The 7,262-nt window shown below is 37.7% G+C and overlaps 1 long non-coding RNA gene and 1 pseudogene across 2 annotated transcripts; both read left to right on the top strand.

Moving 5' to 3' along the window:
• The first annotated feature begins 998 nt into the window (after positions 1 to 998).
• Positions 999 to 2,610, top strand: LOC149575965 (nuclear transcription factor Y subunit B-1 pseudogene; annotated as a pseudogene). Its single transcript, XR_016360667.1, has one exon. The product of XR_016360667.1 is annotated as a nuclear transcription factor Y subunit B-1 pseudogene (transcript).
• Positions 2,611 to 2,980: 370 nt separating this feature from the next.
• Positions 2,981 to 5,663, top strand: LOC149575964 (uncharacterized). Its single transcript, XR_016360681.1, has 2 exons — positions 2,981 to 3,341; positions 4,059 to 5,663. It is a non-coding gene; the product is annotated as an uncharacterized LOC149575964 (long non-coding RNA).
• Positions 5,664 to 7,262: the final 1,599 nt, after the last annotated feature.

The following is a 7,262-nucleotide window of genomic DNA, read 5'->3' as shown; positions in this document are numbered from 1 at the left end:
TCAGAAGGGTTTTAAGGGCAATGCCCCCAAGACAGGGTCCAGGGGCAACACACCTTGCATGGTTTAGGAGCAACGTCCTTGATGTGCTCCTTGTCATAGTAAATAGCGAGGTTGAGGGGTAGCGCCCCGAAAAGCTCAAACAACGTTTATTCTTGTACAAAGGTCTTAGTAGTTATTTTTCTATTCACAAACATATTCTAGCCCCATTTTTGCAACCAACATAGGCCTTCATAAATGACTTAGGGTTAGGGTTTGCATATGAGATCTTAGTAGCATTTTCACAACGGTATTGAGTTGTGAGAGCTTGCTGATTGTAATCGGTTTGTTTTGTTGGATACTATTGAACTCTCTATTTGGTAGATCCAACCCAAAAGTGATTGAAGTGCATTCAATTCTCTATCTTCTTGTTTCATTTTTATGTGTGTTTTATTCTAATATTTTATTGTTCAAATTTGTATTTAATAATTAGATATTTGTTTACTAACTCCTACCAAAGATGTTTGAAAACACTATAAATTGTTAATAAAAATTAGTAACTTAAAATTAATCCAATCGATTTTGAAACAAATTTGAAGTGAAAACTCCACGTAGAGTAACCTTTTGACTGAAAATAATTTTCTATTTCTTTAATGAAAGTTTGATATCTAAAATATAATAGAAGACTTAAAAGAGTGAAGAGCTACGTAGGCCTCTAAATGAGTCACTAAAAAGTTTGATTTCTTTCCCTTTCACGAGTCAGTCACTCATCCACGCACTCATACAAATCCAATAATGCCCACCACGTGTCAGTCACTCATCCAAACAAACACCACTGATTTTTCCACAAATGTACGGCTGACAGCATTCCCATGATCGTCATTCAACGGTGAAGATGTGCCCAGCACACGAGCCTCCATCACGACAATCCAACGGTTTGTATTTCGTCCACGCAACCCTACGGTGGCGATCGAACCCTCGCTTCTTCTTATAATCAGCCCCCAAAAATGATCGATAGATTTCATCACAGGAGAGGGCTGAATTTGCGGTGGCACCGTTGGATCGGCAACAAGCTGCGAGATCTTTACTTACATTAGACACAGACAGCGAAGACGATTGCTGCCGCAGAGCGGAAGGGCGGGATTCTAGTCCACGGCAGGATTGCTGCATCATCGGAATTGCCAGATTTCGGAAAAGGGTGTCCGTAGCGGTGCTCAGAATTCGAAACGGATTGGTAAAGCGTAGCCCATAGGCCTTGAAAGCATCTGAAACCCCCTAGGTTCTCTAATGGCGGACAATTATGGCTCACCTGACAGCAGCCCTCGTTCCGACAACGAATCGGGCGGGCATGTTGGGGGGCACAATGACTATTCGATCAAGGAGCAGGACCGTTTCTTGCCCATAGCTAACGTGGGTCGCATAATGAAGAAAGCCTTGCCTGCAAACGGGAAGGTTTCTAAAGATGCCAAGGAAACTGTGCAAGAATGTGTTTCTGAATTCATCAGTTTCATCACGGGGGAGGCCTCTGATAAGTGCCAGCGCGAGAAGAGGAAGACGATCAACGGGGACGATTTGCTTTGGGCCATGAGCACCTTGGGGTTTGAAGAGTACGTAGAGCCCTTGAAGATTTACTTGCACAAGTATAGGGAGATGGAGGGAGAGAAGGTGTCTATGGCCAAGCAGGGTGATCATCAGTCCAAGGATGCTAATGGCTCTGAAAACCCTAATGCTAACTCTAACCCTAATGCCAATTTCAGCCCCAATTATAATCGTAGTTACGGTAATGCTTCCCCCAAGGTACAGTCCGTGCCTCAATTTATGCAACAGCAAGCGGTGGCTTATGGGCAGCCCCCGGGCGGAGTCATGTACGCTCATATGATGCCTTATAATATGTCCGCTCCCAACACCTCTGGGGGAACTAGTAGCAGCAACCCCTCCGGCGGAACGCAGCAGCAGCCGCATCAGCATCAACCCCATAGGGGCCAATGGTAGAAGCCGGGTACCAAACTGCTTACTCTTTCATTTAGCCTTTACTTTTTGTTTAATATAATCATGTGGGCAGACACAGTTTTACCCTGATGAAGCAATCTGGCAGGGGAAATCTGAGTCATGTTGTATCAGTTTTAACTTTTAAACCGAAATAGACCTTTATCTGGTCAGAAGAAAATGCTATTTGCCATGATGGGTTGAGTTTGTAATATGGTAAAAGTTGCTACTTTTTACCATTTGGGTCTAGTGGGAAGGCTGCGAAATCTGCTTATTACCATCATGGATTTGGTTGGTATATGGGGGACGATGACTGTTCAAAATGGTCCAGAGTATTTCTCAATTCTGTGGCAAGAGATTGCATCCGTGGATCTTTGTTCATATTGTACGTGATGGATGGATCTTATTAAGTTGAACGGGGCTGAAATTGGGGAAGAATTAATATGATGTAATTTTTGGTTGTTTTAGGGATTGGCAGTCTTGTACATCACCGGTACCTCTGATGCAGAGATAAGAAGGTTAATTTGTGCCGTGTAAATTATAACTGCAAGGCCAAACTCCTTCAATATTTTTGCCACTAGTTCTACTTTTTCTAGAAGAATCTGATCTTCAATGCAATGAGGAAGTTGGTTTCCTGCTTTTTTGAAACTCTGGTATGCATTGGGTATTGCCTTCTTTTGACATGTTTCTGATTTTGTTTTAGATTTGGCTTTGGTCTCTAGTGTGAATGTTTAACGATCTGATTTATTCTGTAGTCTGAATTGTTTTTTCTTTCTTCATCTGCTGCTCTGTAAATTAAATTGATGAATATGCATGCAATCTAATTATCTGTATACATGTATTTCCATTGTCATGGTGTTACACGGACCCATATTTGCTGGTAATAATAAAACCAAAATAGTGACTGTACGGATACGTAATTTTAAATACCGCATCGTTTACGTAGCGAGGTTCGGCTATAATCCTAATATTCTACCACGAGGTCCACTAAACCCTTTCCCGTTAATAATAGGAATAGTTAAATTAACATTTGTGATTCTGATAATAAAAAAGATCTTCGGCACTTTCGTGGCACTAGGTTGGTAAGTAGCGGGACGGTTCTTTTTGTCTCTTTATAGTTTATTGTTTGTCGCATAGATCCTTGTATTGGTATTTGATTTTGAAAATTCAAATATTCAGAGTATGAAATGACTTGATATTCTATTCCTTCCTTATGGGGGATTAATATTATTTTGCTCAGTGCAGTAACAGGTTTTTTGATATTAAGATTCTAGATCAATGGTCTCTATAAGGAGGGGTTAAGCACAATCTAAAAGGGGCGCAGCGTGTAAATTTAGGAGCAAGCTGTGGAAAATTGTCCCATGAAATACCAAATTTGTGTAAGGCTTCTTGTGATTTTAAGCTACTGAAAAATAAAAAATCATTAAGTTAAATTTTTGTAAAATTTGTAAAACTTCACATAAATTAAATGTGGATTAATGACATAGAAGGTTCCTAAGCTAAATGAAATAGAAGGTTCCTAAATCTTTCTGCAGCAACTGCAAATTTACAGCCTCTAGGTGCTAGCAGCAACTTAAAATCTAATTGCTTACAATTGTGGCATGAAGCGAATTTTCTTTGTTTTAGCAGCTTCACATTTAAAATTAAATGCTTGTAATGGTCAACTCCAATAGATTATGTACAGTACTGCCCTCCTTGGAACCTCGCCTTTTTTCTTTCACCGATCTACGTTATCTAAGAAAGCATTGGGGTATCATCTTTCACTCATTAGCTGATTGGCTTATAGTGTGACCGTTCAGTGTAAAAACGACCAGAATCTGCTGTGTTGATTCATTACTTGTAGAAAGTAAACAGATTATAGGTCTCGTGTCATTTTTTCAGTCAGTGGGAATATTGTGAATGTATCAAACTTAATAGATGATCGAGTGATTGAACCCGCACCTGGAATAACCTACACCTTCCACATCTTCCATTTAAGGTCAAGTTTAAATGTGTTCGAATTTTATAAATAAGATACATCAACAAGCTTCTAGTTTTTTTTTCCTTTTTTAATGACATTTGATTTACAATACTAATATATGGCTGCTGCTTTGAAGGGGCCTGTGACATGAAGAAATCCTACCATTTCCATCTGTTTCGGAGCAAGAAGTCCTTGAGAGTCCATGTCCTACCAGATAAGCTCGGATGAATACATTGGCCACCACCACTGTTACAGATTGAAAATTCCGAAAGGAGAACGCAACCAACCGTTCCTCTGTCAAGGCAAACAATCTCGTACCTGTCGCTGGTGTTCATCCTTTTTGCCTCCTGCAGCACTGCTGCAAAGTTGTCAAAGCCTCTGCCCTTGCCTTCGAGTAATCATCCATGACACCTCTTCCACCACCCTCTGACCACATTTCAATGGCAATGGTAGCATCAATATTTTAATGAGCCCCAAGTTACGGAACTCCTGTTCGGCTTGTCATAGGGGCCAAATCTCGCACTGGAGAAAGCACCTCTTTTGTTGATAACATTTTAAATTCCCCCTAATCTACAAGACACAGATTCTGAGCTTAACTCAAAATCACACGTCTTTGTAATTTGTTGGTGTCTTCTTTGTCCTTCTTTAGCAGTTTGGAGTTTGGACCACTCCTCTCGCATGAAAGGCACCACGGCTCTGACAGTCTTGGCAAAATTTGATGAAATGGTGGAGGATTGTGCATTGGACTGGTGGTGCGTTAAATTAGAATCTTCCAGAAGTTGGAACATTGCTGCAAATTACGAAGTACATGGACCAAAATCTGTGCAGAGGCCCAATTTTTGCTACCGAGAATCTGCATCTTTTCAATTCAGAGGATAGATTTTGCTTTGTGCATTCGAAACCAGTCAACACTTAGCAAGTGATCTTCAATGGGCAAATATGAGAAGGTTGTGGCTCTTTGCGTAGAATAGAGGAGTTGCAGATAACATACATGCTCCCAGATTTTCTTCTTTGTGTTTATCTTTACGTTCCTTTGAACATTCTCTAGCTGCACACTAAGGTGTGCGAGTTATTGAATTATTCTACCATTGCACGAAAATGACTTTGTGCTGTACAGATCCGTGTAAGGTTTTGTTTTAACGAAGTTTCATTTGAAGGTAGAATATTATCATAAAGATGAAAAGTCAACACAAGAGCAAGCACACCAAGATCCAAGGATGGGAGAATATTTAATTATGATGAAAATTCAAAACAAAGAGAAAGCAGGTCAAGGGCCAAGGAGGAGAGACAAGATTTGATTAGTAGAATCCTTCTCTGATACCATGAAGGTTAACAAAACAAAGTATTAGAAAATAACTAATCGAAGAGCACCTGTTTGAAGGTAGAATGTTACCATAGAGATAAATAGTCAGAACCAAGAGCAACTACACCATGGTTCAAAGAGGACACAAGATTTGTAAAGGGGAAAAGTAAAGAAAAACTCACCATGATCACGTAGATGGCATAAAGTCTGAAGAAAATGCAGAGAGAGAGTTTAAGCTAAATTTAGAAAATTTTCCATAGAAGAAAAGGGAGGCACCTCAAATATATACAGTTGAGAGAGGAGTTACAGAGGGGCTGAGTATGCCATCTAGCATCTTTGTGAGCGCTACGTGGGTGCAATGTGTTACAATCCTCACAAGGAGGAAATCTAATTCTAAACATTTGGAATAAAGAAAATGAATTGTGAGAACTCATAAAAGGCAGAAGAGTTAAAAGTACTAATTCTAAACATTTGGAATAAAGAAAATAGAAGGCAGAAGAGTTAAAGTACTAATTCTAAACATTGGAATAAAATAAATTGTGAGATCTAATAAAAGGCAGAGAAGTTAAGAATACTTTAAGAATATTCCTTCAAGAGACAAAAGAAGGGAATTGGCTTTAACAAGTAAAGGTTAATTTCTAACAAACCTCAAAGCAAGCTACTTCTGAAATTCCAAGATATATGAGTAGTAATTCCTAAATTGATTTTGTTTCCCAATCTAGCAGGCTGAATGGCTTTAAAATTAGAGATTTTTTGAAGAGCAAAAAGATATTCAATCTATGATAGGTATTTAGAACTAGATTAGATTGTTAGGGAATTTACAAAAAATAATTTATAAGGTATTCTATCCATCTGTTTGATTGTGATTTTCTTTCAAGTCTGTTTGATTGTGATTTTCTTATAAGTTTTCTGTTATACAGCACGTAGGTTAGTAGTTTTCTTGAATGCTTCACTATAAAATTTACATTGTAGTAGGTAGGTTCATGAGTAAATAAAATAGACCTTATTGAGGAAAATGTATTATTTCATTTTTTAAAAAGGTTTGTAATATTATATATTTTTGATTATATTTAACTTTTAATATAAGTTGTGTGGCAGATCCATAATGTTCAAAATTATACTTGACCTATGATTCTAATTTTGAGACAGTTTATAGATTGGAATCATTCAATAGATTATTGCAATTCAAGTAGATTATTCAAATTTACATATAATTGGAGAAAATTTGTTGCACAATTTACACGAAAAGTTTGTAAATTATCAATATTACTATTAGGTTTTGTATATACAGATCAAAAATTAATTTTTGTCCCCTATGGTATGTCAGATTTATAGGTACATTCGATGTACTGTAGAGCTGTAGAACTTTAGCCAATGTCAATTTTGGGATACGTAGAATTCAGTGAATCAACTAGAATATATAAATATCAAAATTTCAAATAAAAAACATCTTTATTACTTCAACTTTAGAGGTAAATGTAGATTTCCAAAAACATTTCTACATAAATTAACGGACATTACTATTTCATCTCCTTCCAACTACATACGTTAACAGAGATAACCATTGAATCTTCTTCCAAAACAAATGCTCGTTTATTTGGCCATGTGACATTTATGAAAAAAATTCCATCCGATGGTAAAAATTTCGAGCTGTCTGTTTTATTGTTTCACAGTCTGTTTGTGTTGACCGCTTGACATCCTCCTGACATAAATTTTGTAAATAAAGATTCTGCATTTTCATCTAAATCTATGGTAGCATATCTTCAATTACATGGAACCAAATTTCTTTTTGGTTGAAAATTTGTTTTTATGCTGACTGTACGTGATAATTTCGTAGAAGAGTTTGCTTGACCGATCTTCTTTCTGTACCATACGGGTGACATTCTATTGCTGCGATAGACCTGCACAGCTTAATAGTAATCAGGAAAGTTTGGTAGTGTCAATGTTCGTTTCATTTTTTTTTCTTGCATAGATGGAGGTTTGAGGTATCTTTGACAAATGTCGCTGGGGCTTTGTATTCCTCTGGAAGTGAACCTT

Source organism: Cupressus sempervirens, chromosome 1 (assembly GCF_028749045.1).
Source record: "Cupressus sempervirens isolate cs-2001-9-10 chromosome 1, ASM2874904v1, whole genome shotgun sequence".
Lineage (NCBI taxonomy): Eukaryota > Viridiplantae > Streptophyta > Pinopsida > Cupressales > Cupressaceae > Cupressus > Cupressus sempervirens.
This window is presented reverse-complemented; position numbering and strand designations above follow the sequence as displayed.